Source organism: Octopus bimaculoides, chromosome 8 (assembly GCF_046866305.1).
Source record: "Octopus bimaculoides isolate indiv1 chromosome 8, ASM4686630v1, whole genome shotgun sequence".
In the NCBI taxonomy this organism is placed as follows: domain Eukaryota; kingdom Metazoa; phylum Mollusca; class Cephalopoda; order Octopoda; family Octopodidae; genus Octopus; species Octopus bimaculoides.
In genome coordinates, this window is record NC_142935.1 from 54,191,367 (window position 1) to 54,206,539 (window position 15,173).

A 15,173-nucleotide genomic window follows, 5' to 3' on the forward strand; every position below is an offset into this window, starting at 1 on the left:
TATTCTGAGACACTATCTGCATAAACCACATAGTGACGGGTTCAGTCCTACTGTGTAGTACCTTGGGCAAGTGTCAGCTATTATAGCTAAGGACCGACCAAAACCTTGTGAGTGAATTTGGTATATGGAAATTTTGTTGAAGCCGTGTGCACTCACGTGCGCGTATTTGTAGTGTGCTTGTCCCTAACCTAGGGTTTGACAACCAGTGTTGGTTTGTTTACGTTTCCGTAACTTAAACTTAACAATTCGGCAAAAGTCACTAACATAGTAAATGCTTGCCTTAAAAAACATGTACTTTCGGGGCGGTATTCTTGCATGACCGCAGACCAATGACTGGAACAAGTAAAAGATATAAGATAAAAAAGAAAAAAACAAAAGGCGCCTCCAGAGTGATCCACCCCAATGGTTTGTTTTCATCACACGTTAAGGTTATCTGTCGTTAAGGTTATCCGAATTACCAAGAAAACAAAATTGACGAAGCACAAAATGTATTGAAGCAGAAGTAGAAAACAGCCTCATATTAATCTGACATTCCTTTATATATGTATTTCAAAGCTTAAAAACTGTATAATTGTATGCCTAAGGTAAAGAAAGGAGCTGGTCACGAGGCTGTTATGATACAAAGAAGTTTATCTATAACATTCGTGTATCCATTACGTAGGTAACCATAGAACATTTGATAATAATCTTAGATGAAATCTAAATGTAGTAAATATTGTATTTTAGATTCTTGTAAATAATTCGTGATTTCTGATATAACCTTTAACCTTTTATTTGTTTCAATTGTTGAACTGCGACCATGCTGGAGCACCACCTTGAACGATTTTTAGGCATATGAGTTTATCTCGGTTGTTATTTTTAAAGCCAGGCGGGTTTTTTTTTTGCCGAACCGTTCAGTTTAAGGGGACGAAAGAAACAAACACCGGTTAACAAGCGGTAGTGGGGACAAATGCAAACACAAAGAAACACACACACACAGATAATCACGTGGCTTAGTGGTTAGGCTATTCAGCTCACGATCGTAGAATTGTAAGTTCGATTTCAAGACATTTTTTTACACGTTGCTCCAGAGAAAAAAGTAAAAAAGGGATTCGACTTTTATCGCACAAGTGAACTAAGCAATTTAAAAAAATTATTGAAAAGGTACCAATTTTGAAAAATGTGCTGGGGTGGGGGGCAGTCGCTCCCTTTGTTCTTCAATTAGCTACGCCACTGCTGACAGGTGGATGAAGATTTAACGTTCCTTTTATCTTTCTGGTAGAATTCTTTCGTTTATACCAGTGGTTTTCAACCATCTTTTGCCTATGGAGCCATTTGATTCCAATTTTACTGGACCTCCATAGCCATTCTGAGTTAAAATAGTTTGTGTAATGTAGAGGTATAACTAATATATTGCTCATTGAACTCACTACCTCACGATTGTGAGCCCGACGCTCTAACCACTGATCCATGCACCTTCACGTCCTTTAAAGGCAACAGAGTCATTAAATAATGCAGGACACATATCAAGTTTGGGCTATATATCCTGGGGAAGGAGACATAATGAGATAATGTGGCCCCTTCACATAACTACCGAGCAAATTTTAATAAGTTTTTGCTAACAGACTATGATTTTTTGGCCTGTTTTTAATATTTTATTATTAGTAACAATTTGTGTGCCAGCAACAGATACAAATAATCTGTTCGTGCTTATCTTAAGCCTTTAAAAGAACTGGGATAGTCACGACCTGAAAGCTTTTAATTCTAGGTCTGTCGAATCAGGACTGATCTGGTACTAAACATCGACTACAAGGTGGACGGTTAACAACATTGATGTGATTGTTAAATGGCTTATATCACGTTTATATTAGACAACGTCATTCCACACTGCAGGCTGAAGATCCTGCTGTTGTAAGTGAGAAGGCAAATTGGCCACATGAGAAGGCAGCAATAAAGACTGATAATTTCCATGGTTGGATTTGACGGGAAGAATTCTTGACAAACTTTAGCAACGGTGCAATAGAGAAATAACTAACTTGTTCAAATGCGACTTCGCCAAATACGACTACGTAGGCATAGATATAGGGTGGGTTGGGGGGAAGCAAGACGGAAAGAGAGAGAGAGAGAGAGAGAGAGAGAAATATACACATACATATATATATATATATATATATATATATATATATATATATATATATATATATATACATACATACATATATATATCTTTAAATTTTTAAACCTTTAAATTGTTCAGCTTCAAAGTTGCGGTGCAAAATTATCACACAACTGTTACTCAGAGTTTCACGTTTCCGTTCGTCAGACAGTTGTGATCATTATTCTATCTTTGGTATTCGAATACTATTTTTCCCACCTTGTTTTGCACTTACGTGCTCATCTGTGTTTGTATATATATATATATATATATATATATATATATATATATATATGTATGTATGTATGTATGTATGTAATGTATGTATGTATATATATATATATATATACATATATATACACACACACATATATATATATTATATATATATATATATGTATATATATATATGTATGTATGTATGTATGTATGTATGTATAGTGCATTAAAAGTCAGTTTGAATCTTGTTTGCTTACTTGCTTGCAATGTTATCCATCCAAACTGGCGCATAATGGGAAAATACTATTAATTAAGTTTACCCTGAGATGTTAATACGAATGGAATAAAAAATGTTTCGCGTAAGTCGGACAACTGTCTTTTAAGATATTAGAGGTTTTCGGGATATAATTACCCAAAACAGTGTATAATGGAAAAATATTCCGAAAATGATCTTAATCCTGGAAGGGAAGAAACTCTTATTTTTCGATTAGACACAGTGATTTGACAACGGAAAAAATACGATTTGTTCTTTTACAGTAAATGTTTCTATTTTCGATTCTGTTAAACACAATATTTTAATCATTTAGAAATATTTTTAAGTGAATGTGACTTAAAAAAATGTAAGTTGCTTGTACGGTAAGTATATATATTTTAGCTCTCTTCAAACAGACAATATTTTAATGTTTTTTTAAAATTATTATCAAGTGAATACTATTACAAAAATGTTTTTTTTTTTTGCATATTGGAACAATATTTTAAAGTGAAAATTACTTTAAAAATACAGTAAATATTTTGTAAAAGACCCGTTCGTAACCTCCGTGTGAGGTAGTTTTTTTTCTATAGGTTTTTTTTTCCGAGTGCATTCAACGTATCTCACCTCCAAAATTTGGCTGCTATTTCTAGCACGCTCTGCTATCACGTAACAGCTATTTGCGATAAATAACCCGAAATACTTGTTACGTGGTAGCAGGGCGTGCAAGAAATAGCAGCCAAATCTTTCCTTTTCTGGGGAAAGGAGCCGTTTACACGTAATTTGATGTCACATTTGTTGAAAGCATGTGAAATAACATGGAAAAGAAAAAAACCTCGAAACAAACTCCGTTACTGGTAAACTCGGTTTCCTGGTGGCCCAAAGGGTCACGAGTAGTGTAGTATATATATATGTGTGTGTGTGTGTGCACGCACGCGGGTGTGTACATATACATATGTGTGTGTGTGTGTGTATGTATATATGCATATATACGTAAATATAAATGTGCGTATGTGTGTGCGTATACATACACACACACACACACAGAGGAAGGTAAACGAGATTTATTTAGAGATATATATTACGCACACATGCACGCACACACACACACACACGTATAAACATACACACAAATGTACGCATAATTGCGCAGGTGAGAGTGCTTTACAAAAACTAACATACACCAATTATTGAATCCCAAATCGAGGACATGACCCCAGGGTTGTACCGACATTTTTTTATATCAGCCCTAATGTCATAGATAAATACTCTATTTGGCCATGTACTGGATAACCATCCTGAAAACACATACAAACATATATGCACACACGTGCATGCACACATATATATATACATATGCACACATGCACACGTGTACGATAACACATACATAATTGAAAAGGCACGCATAGGCACAAATGCACGCTTACACACAAATGCACGCTCTCGTGTAGATTGACACACAAACACACACACATACAAATGCATGCACACACACACACATACACAAGCGCGTGTACTTTCGCACACGTACGCTTATACATACACCCATACTGATCAGTACAAATGCATACGTTTACACACGTGTACGGTGACACACATACGCAAGTGCGCAAATGTACGCATATACATACATATGTATTTAGGCGCGTAAACTTACAGACTCATGCGCATACATGCATGTACGGAAATGCATACCTAAAAACATATATACTTATATGTACAAATGTACATTTATATATTCATACAAGCACAGACACACATATATATACTTACATACATAACTCTTACATGCACACATGTATGCATGTACGAAAACGAAAACGCATACATATGCATATGTGTACATACAACTGTACACCTATACGCCCATAGATGCACAGATATACATACTAGGGGATGCTGAAGGGGTTCCTGTCTTTAAGGGTGTCGCGAAAGGCCTGGCTGGAAGTCCAGCCTTCTGAGATCTTTTACAGGGCTTAGAAAAACTGAAGGACCGCTGCAATAAGTGTGAGAATGTTTAATAAAATCATAATTAGGCGTAGGAGTGGCTCTATGGTAAGTAGCTTGCTTACCAACCACATGGTTCCGGGTTCAGTCTCACTGCGTGGCACCTTAGGCAAGTGTCTTTTACTATATGTATGTATGTATGTATGTGTGTGTGTATGTTTGTGTGTCTGTGCTTGTCCCCCCCCCCACCAACATCACTTGACAACCGATGATGGTGTGTTTATGTCCGCGTAACTTAACGGTTTGGCAAAAGAGCCCGATAGAATAAATACTAGGCTTACAAAGAATAAGTCCTGGGGTTGATTTGCTCGTCTAATGGCGGTGCTCCAGCATGGCCACAATCAACTGACTGAAGCAAGTAAAAGAGTAACTGATCTTTCTGTATTGTCTTTTACCCAAAGCCAGGAACTTTTCAGCACGCACTCGTATATATACTCTCTCTCTCACACACACACACACACACACACACACATGCACATATACATGTGTACACATAAGCATAGGGAAAGACATACTTACATAAATATATACATACAAATGCACACTTATACACCTATACATGCAACGATACACACACACACGTATGCTCACACACACATAAAGCAACGCATTTGTTTGTGCGTGCGCACACATACATATACACACATTATCACATACAGGCATACGCAGTACACTTCGACACAACCCACATGCTTATATACATATGCACACACACTCACGCATACGAACACAAATACACATACCGTACACACACGCACACATTGTGCCTATGGACACAATGCACGCGTTTACATATATGTGTATATATATATATATATATATATATATATATACATACATATATATACACATATACATATATATATATACATACATGCACACACCCACACATACATGCACACGTACACACGCGCATGCACAGATATTCACACAGACACACATAGATGCACACACACACACACACACACACACACACACACACACACACACACACACACACAGTACACGTGGACACATCACATACGTTTATGCGAGATCGACACAATATACGTGCACACACCAAATTCTCCATTGTTCCTGTTTTGGTCTGACAGATTCTTTGACACAGTCGATTTAGAACCAGTCTCAAGTCGTTAACTATGAATGAACTAAACTGTCGCGTTGTATCTAAAGGTCATATTTGTAGCCAGGGGGTCAGGTGAAAACTTCTCCTTAATGGAATCCATCCATCACTGACCTAACGAACATACACACATACGCACGCACGCACGCACGCACGCACGCACGCACGCACGGGCGAAACACACAGCATAACACACAAAATATATATACACATACACACACTCAAAATACACAGAAAACATACACACATACACAAAGCACATACACGAAACAACACACACGCACACATACATAACACATGCGTACAAGCCATACGTTTGCACGCGCTCACGAAACACACACACGCACAAAGCATACAGAGAATATACATACACAAACACACAAAACATAACGGAAACACAAAACACACACAAAACACAAACACACATGCTTGAAACACATCCACACGCAAACATACACACACACACACACACATATACTCACACACACAAACACACACACACATACTCACACACATATGCTCACACACACACACATACTCATACACACATACACACACACACACAAACGCACATACACAAACGCACACACGCATACTTTCTCTTACACACACATACACACACAAACACACACACATACTCACACACGCAAACATACATACACCCACCCACCCACCCAGACACAGAGTATATGTTCGCTTGAGCCAATGAAGTAGCTTCACTCGACCTGCTAGAAATAGTCACCATAATCTCTCTCACATTATACCTTGCCGTCTTAAAATTGGAAGGACAGATTAGATATACGTAATACTAAGCGTATAATCCAGTGACTGTTGTAAGTTTGGAACCATTGACCAACCGGAGTTGATTTCTTTACGTCCTCGTAGCTTAACAATTCGGTAAAATGACCGATAGAATAAGAACCAGATTGAAAAATAAATGTTGGGGCCGATTTGTTCGACTAAACTCTTCAAGGTAATGCACCAGCATGACCGCAGTCCAATGACTCAAATAGGTAAAAGACAGAAAGAAAGAAATTACTATCGGTTTCAAATTTTGGCGCAAGGCCAGCAATTTCGAGGGAGGCAGTAAGTTGATTACACCGACCCAGTATTCAACTGGTACTTATTTTTTCGACCCCGAAAGAATGAAGGTCACAGTCGACCTCGGCGGTATTTGATCTCGGAACGTAAAGACAGACGAAAAGTCGCTAAGCATTTCGTCCGGCGTGCTAACGATTCTGCCAGCTCGCCGCCTTGAATGCAAATGAAATATTAATATTAATAGTTATCGCCAAGCTAACATGGCTGTCCAGGAAAATAAGACGAATGCTACCGTTTGATTATCTCCAAGAGGTCATCGCCTTTAGCTAGTTATGTGACACTCAAACCTGTGTCCATTATAACCTTCGAACAGGAGAGGTCAGCAGCTTCCCCTTGCTGGTTTGACATCCACAAACTAGTTTATGGGGTATTTTCCCTTTATCAATGTGGAGTTGCCGAACCCAGCAGGCGTCGCTGCTGACCGTCTGTTCGAAGGTTTATTTACTTATATTTAGAGGAATACATCCACTGAAAACCTGCTGGGTTCGGCTGCTCCACATTGATAAGGGGCAAATACCCCGAAACTAGTCTGTGGATGTCAAACCAACAAGGGGAAGCTGTTGACCTTCCCTGTTCGAAGGTTATAATGAACACAGGTTTGTGTGTCACATAACTAGCTTGAGGCGATGGCTACTTGGAGTTAATCAACGGTAGCATTCGTCCTATTTTGCTGAACTGCCATGTTAGCTTGGCGATAACTATTAATATCCAGTACTTTTGCCGTAGTCTCCTTTAGAGAGATTTAGAAATATTAAATTTTCGAAATATTAATAAGCAGTTAAAAAGATGATAAAAATCATGTTGAATAATCCTTTCTACAATTGTCATGAAATTTTCGGGGAGGGGGAATGTCGATTGCATCATCTCTAGTGCTCAACTGGAACTTACTTCATCGACCACATAAAGACGAAAGGTAAAGCGTCATTTGGATTAAGATCGAAAAAAAAAAAAAAGCCGGAAGAAATGCCGTGAAAAATTTTATCCGACGCGGTAACGTTTCTGATAATTCGCCGCCTTAAATTTGTTTAACAATGGCTTTATCTAAATTATTTGTCAAAAGGTCGTCCGTACGTTTTAAATTTCACAGCTCCATAAGTTTAGGATTGCAAATAATTAATTGCAGAATTGGGTATACCTACACTAGTGCTTCTCCGACCCGACTAAGTTTCAGAAAGAATGGGTATTTTTTAATAAAATTTTCTGCAGATACATTACGGATGGTGTAGATTACAGTCATATCAGAATTTAATGCGAGAAAAAAATTTGGTAGACGCACATACATACTGACTCACATCACATAAGTTTTGAAAATCCCAAGTTTCATTTTGTAGATATTTTGTGATGTGTTAGACAACAAATGTAGGCTGTGCAAGACCAACACTGGAGACATCGACCACATTATTGCCAATTGAGAGAGAATATCTTCCAAATGATATCTTCCCATGACACATGATGTGGTGGCCAGAACAGACTGGAAAAGGGTAACAAAAAACAAACACCTACAGATGAAGTTGACTATATTAAGACCGAGGTGTCACAAGAGTACTGGTGAAACTTGAAAATTAAAACAGTCATCAAGTTAAAATACAACCAGCCAGATATTGTTGTGTGGGACCACAAGGAAAGGATACGCTCAGTTGTAGAAATCAGTAGCTCTCTGGACACTAATGTGGTTAGAAAAATGCAGAAGAAAGAGGTTATCTATGAACCAGTGATAAGGAGTTTGCAAATCCAGAACCCAAGATACACTTTTAGCTTCATATCTATTATTATTGGAGTAATAGGTTACATACCAACTCGTCTGGAGCAAAGTATGGCTGGGGCAAAGTATGGCTTCTTAGGGAGAGAAGGCAAATCCTTAATTCATACGCTATAAATGATCAAGACATCTGGGACTGCAAAAGTCTGCAAAACCTTCTTAAAATTTGAAGGATGATGAACAAACAAAATGATTTCCTTTACGATCTTGCTGCCAAGCAAATGGCAGGTCAGAATTTATTCGAAATGAAAATAATAAAGAGAACACACACACACACACACACAGAACAAGTCAAAGAAAGCTTTGATTAGATGTAGGGAAAAAAAGCCCTTTGATACCATTCATTAACAACAGTAATCGCTATTTGGAAATTCGCTGGAAAGATTGAGGGAAAAAGAGAATGATGGATCGTTTCAACTATTACTCGGATGATCTTCATTAGCTATGGTAATTGTATTATAGATATGAATCGCGAAGACCACACAGCTCAAATCATCAATGACTAAAAACAAATAAAATCATTAAAGATATATAATCTTTCTTTGATTTCACATTTGGTGATATTATTGTTCTCAGCCATTTTGAATTATCTCTAAAATAATTGACGAAATGATTTATGCTGGAATCAATACACGAGAGTTTGTCGCAGCTTCCATAAGCCATCTACTAGGTCATCTCGGAATCAAAGGTCGCAATAGAACTGCAATGATGAAACACCTATCAGAGACAGTTGAGAAGAGCTCCATGTGACTGTGAGCAAACAGAAACGACAGCCGAAGCTGAAATAGAATGCTGTAAGCCGCAATATAGAGAATTATTGAAAGAAAACCCAGATTTAAATAGATTCACAGTGTAAGCTCGTTCTTTCAGTGACCTTCGTGACCGAGTGGTATGTACCACAGTTGAAGAGAATAAGATTACCCGAAGGTTCCAGGTTCAGTCCCTACCAAGACAGCATTTCGAAAACAGTAGGGCACATAAAAACCATGACCTATGGTGATCCCAGCTCCCTCAGAGTGTCAGGAACTAAAGGGCTGAAGTATTTGCTTGACGGAAATTCTTCCTCTGAAATTTTTCCTTGCTCTACGCCAAGGGCCCGGGAAGAGGGGGTGCAGCGGGTGCACCTGCAACCCCTAGAATTTTCAGGGGGTGCAAGATCAAAATTTGCACCCCCTACATAATCTTACCAGTTGCAGAAAAAAAGTGTCTAAAATCTGTCGGTATAAAATGCTGAAGTTCGATCTCGTTTCAAAACAAAGAAAAAAATAAATATATAAATAATATAAAAGTGATGAAGCTAGCATAAAATTCCCTAAGGAGTTCTGAAAGCAAGTAGCGTCAAAACACAAAAAAGTAAGTGACAATAACAACAGTAGCAGCAACAATAACAACAACAAAACCAGCATATATGGTTAATTTTGAATATATGGCGTTACTTGAATTATTGAAGACAGCTCCCAACCAGTTTCTGCCTGTCAATACTTCTCTCCATCTTTTAGTACCACTACCACCTTCTTTGTAATTGGTGTTGCTAAAGACTTAAAATATGGTTGAATAAATTCGACCGTTATTTCTTTATTGCCCACAAGGGGTTAAACATAGAGGTGACAAACAAGGTCAGACAAAGGGATTAAGTCGATTACATCGACCCCAGTACGTAACTGGTACTTAATTTATCGACCCCGAAAGGATGAAAAGCAAAGTCGACCTCGGCGGAATTTGAACTCAGAACGTAGCGGCAGACGAAATACCTATTTCGTTATTGCCCACAAGGGGCTAAACATAGAGGGAACAAACAAGAACAGACGAACGGATTAAGTCGATTACATCGACCCCAGTGCGTAACTGGTACTTAATTTATCGACCCCGAAAGGATGAAAGGCAAAGTCGACCTCGGCGGAATTTGAACTCGGAACGTAACGGCAGACGAAATACCGCTAAGCATTTCGCCCGGCGTTCGAACGTTTCTGCCAGCTCGCCGCTTTAGAACCGTTTGAATATTGTCACTCTCCTCGGAAACAACGTTTCTTATCCCTCTCGGCTCGACATGATTCCGATGAGGACGATCATTGTTCACTAGTCCTGAAGATGTAATTTAGTTGCTTCTTAATGACTTGTAGGCACGTGGTATTTCGTTATGCAACCATAATATACTATAGAGTATATTAAATGTTTTTATAAGTCAACACCACGCTCTACTGCCTTTGCAGTGCTCTTTACATGATTTTTTGCTACAACGTTTCGTACCGAGACGTCAAATAATATCGAAGACAAAAACGTGTTATGAGTGTATAAGTCATTATTAATGTTTACAAACAACTCCAGGATTGAGTTTAATATGTAGAGTGGTATATCAAATAACTCAACAAATTAGTTGGTTTTGTTTATAATCTGATACCAAAATGATGAATGAATGAATGAATGAATGAATTAAACGTATAGGAGGCGCGAGCGTGGCTGTGTGGTAAGAAGCTTGCTTCTCAACCGGGTTCAGGCCCACTGCGTGACACCTTGGGCAAGTGTCCTCTACTAAAACCTCGGGCAGACCAAAACTTTGTGAGTGGATTTGGTAGATGGAAATTGAAAGAAGCCCATCGCATATATCTGTGTCTTTGTGCCTGTGTTTGTTCCCCACCACCACTTGACAACCGCTGTTGGTGTGTTTACACCCCCGTAACTTCGTGGTTCGGCAAAAGTGATCGATAAAATAAATACTAGGCTTTATAAAAATAATAAAGTCATGGGGTCGATTTACTCGACTAAAACCCTTCAAAACGATGCCCCAACATGGCCGCAGACAAATAACCAAAAACAAATAAAAGATAAAAGATTTATGTTAAGTTGAAATGAAAATTAAATTTACTCAAGTTTGGCACCTTGAGGGTTCGGGTTACGTACTGTTCGTAAATGTTATTATATGCTAGTGTGTAACACCAACAATGTTGTTATTAGAAGTAAAAACAAGGCGGTGAGCTGGCAGAATCGTTAGCATGCCGGGCAAAATGCTTAGCGGTACTTCGCTCGTCGCTACGTTCTGGTTTCAAATTCCGCCAAGATCGACTTTGCCATTCATCCTTTCGGGATAGATATATTAAGTACCAGTTACGCACTGGAGTCGATCTAATCGACTAGTCCCCTCCCGCAAAATTTCAGGTCAATAAAAGGTCAATAAAAGAATATCAGTTGAATTCTTGGGTCGATGTAATCGATTGGTTCCCTCCCAAAACACTGTTAGTGTTGATGTCGTTCTTAGTGTATTTAAACACATTGACAGTGTTGATGTTGTCATATTGAGATCGATGTAATTGACTAGTCCCCTTCTCCTCATTACCTGTTGGTATTATGCCTATCATTTGTAATTAGAACAGTTAAAATGTGCAAAACATTTCACAAATCCAAAATAGGAATTCATTTTTGTTTTCCACATTCCAGCAATGGCGCTTTGTATCTTTGTGTCAGAAACCAGCTCCTTCTTTACAGGAAGGCTTCGAATAACCCAAAATAAAAGAATACACACACACACACACACACACACACACACACACACACACACACAAACAGCGTCGTCGTGTTTGTTAGCTAGGACACAACAAAGGCAGTGAGAGGATACGAACTACTATCTCTGGAGTCGATTGTCCGGTACGCTATCATCTCGGCCTTCGCACACTCATTGGTCGAGGACATTAAGTATTCGAACTACCAGCTTAAGTATTGTTTCTGACTGGGACATACCTGTGATCCACAAAAGATTAAACCCTCAATTCCATTTACCGCACCAGTGCGTGGGATAAATATTTATTACACCTGAGCACACGCGCGCGCGCACACACATGGACACACTCCAGTACATACATACACACATACATACATACATACATGCATACATACGTACACATGGAAGGATAAGCATATGATAATGGGGACCAGGTGATGATCGAACTCTGTATTCCAGGTAAACGCTTATCTGAACTACAGTAAAACAACGGTAATGCACTCAAGCGTGAATCAGACATGCAGTGTTCGATCACCACCTGTCTCTCCCCTGCCCTTCATCTCTGTCTTCTCTCTTTCTCTCGTTCTCTCTCTCTCCCCCCTCTCTCTCCCCCTCCCCCTCTCCCCTTCTCTCCCCCTCTCCCCTCTCCCCCCTCTCTCACACACACATTCATAAACACCCTCACATACACTCACTATTGTCACCTTTTCCTTCCTTTGTTATATATACATGGATATATTTGTGTCTGTGTGCGCGCGCGTGTGTGTTTGTGGCGGTGTGTTTATGAGTATTTTTGCGTAACATTCTCTGTGTGTTTATGTGTGCTTCTCTGTGTGGATAGTATATGTGATTTTGTGCTTCTGTCTACGCTTAAATGTGCTGTGTGCATTTGTGTGTTTGCATAGATGTTAATGTAGTTGTGCGTTTATGCATTTCAGTGAGTGTGTATGCAAAAACAAAACAAAACAAAATAAAACAAAAATACACTGTTGATCAATTATTAATCGATATTCTATACGATGCCTACCCGCTTTACACGCACGCACAGGGTGATCCCACAGTTTTGATAGTTTTTGTTGTTTAACCCTAGGACAACTTTGACCAACCAGTCCTATAAGGAAAGACATTACAGATGTGACAACAATAGAGTATGAGATGTTTTGGCACAGCCGTTTTGGCGTCGCCCTACTGGCATCGTTGATTCGACGCTTACTTGAGATTAGATGTTTTAATATTTCTCTCGTTCTCTCCCTCTTCTTTCCCTAACTCCACACACACTCCCCGTCTCTCTCTCTATATATATATATGTATGTATGTATGTATGTATGTATGTATGTGTGTGTGTGTGTGTGTGTGTGTGTGTGTGTGTGTGTGTGTGTGTGAATGTGAATATTTCTGCTCGGACATGCGTGTACATACATACATACATACATACATACATACATACATACATACATATACACACATATACACACACATACAATCATACATACATACATACATACATACAAACATACATACATACATACTTACATACATATATACATACGTACGTACGTATATATGTATGTACGTACTTATACTAGCACTCCATCCGTTACAGAACAGCCTACTTGTGAAATTAACGCAGCGGTGGCTGAGTACCCCTCAAACACGCGTCCCCTTAACGTAGTTCTCAGGCAGATTCAGTGTGATACCACCACCATCATACCTACCCACCCTACCCCCACTTCGCATGCCACAACCACCTAATAATACCTAATAATATTTAATTGTGATTAGGCGGCGAGCTGGCAGAATCGTTAGCGCGCCGAGCAAATAGCTTAGTGACATTTCGTCCGTCTTTACGTTCTGAGTTCAAATTCCGCAGTGGTCGACTTTACCTTTCATCCCTTCCGGGATAAAATAAGGATCAGTCGAACACTAGGGTCGATGTAATCGACTTATATCCCTCTCCCAAATCACTGGCCTTGTGCCAAAATTTGAAACCAATATTTAATTATAGAAATATAACAGGATTTTTTAAACATCAAATGGTTACGAGGGTCCAATCGAGGAAAACAGGAACAAGGGGTTCACGGGGGAAAAAAGGTTGCGAACACTTGAATCTATGATAAATGACATTTTATGCGCCCTTCTTCTTTTAAGACGTCAAGTAATTCGATGACTATCTCTCTCCCATAAATGTATTAAGGCACCGCGACCATAGACACAACACCACACTCCTGACAGGATACGAACTGATGACCTCTCTATTTTGCTGTTCTATATCACTTCATTAACTCGAGTCAACAAAGAAGCCTCTACAAAATCGCTCTAGTTGCTCGAAGTATTATTTTAAAATTGTTGTTGCTGTTGGCACTCCGTCGCTTACGACGTCGAGGGTTCCAGTTGATCCGATCAACGGAACAGCGTGCTCGTGAAATTAATGTGCAAGTGGCTGAGCACTCCACGGACACGTGTACCCTTAACGTAGTTCTCGGGGATATTCAGCGTGACACAGTGTGACAAGGCTGACCCTTTGAATTACAGCACAACAGAAACAGGAAGTAAGAGTGAGAGAAAGTTGTGGTGAAAGAGTACAGCAGGGTTCGCCACCATCCCCTGCCGGAGCCTCGTGGAGCTTTAGGTGTTTTCGCTCAATAAACACTCACAACGCCCGGTCTGGGAATCGAAACTGCGATCCTATGACCGCGAGTCCGCTGCCCTAACCATTTTGAAATTATAAAGGAAGAGAAAATCATAGCATGTTGACGTTATACACTGAAAACTTTCAAATACATTATAGACTTGTCGAAAGGAGTTCAAAATTACTCTGATATGTACCATTTCTTTTTTATAAGAAATGCTTCATATATTTTTTAATAATCCTTTCTACTATAGGCACAAGGCTTGAAATCTGGTGGGAGGGGATTAGTCGCTTACATCGGCCCCAGTGTTTCACTGGTGCTTAATTTGTCGACCATGGAGGCGCAATGGTCCACTGGTTAGGGCATCGGACTCGCGGTCGGAGGTTCGCTGTTTCGATTCCCAGACCGGACGTTGTGTGTGTTTATTGAGTGAAAACACCTAAAGCTCTACGAG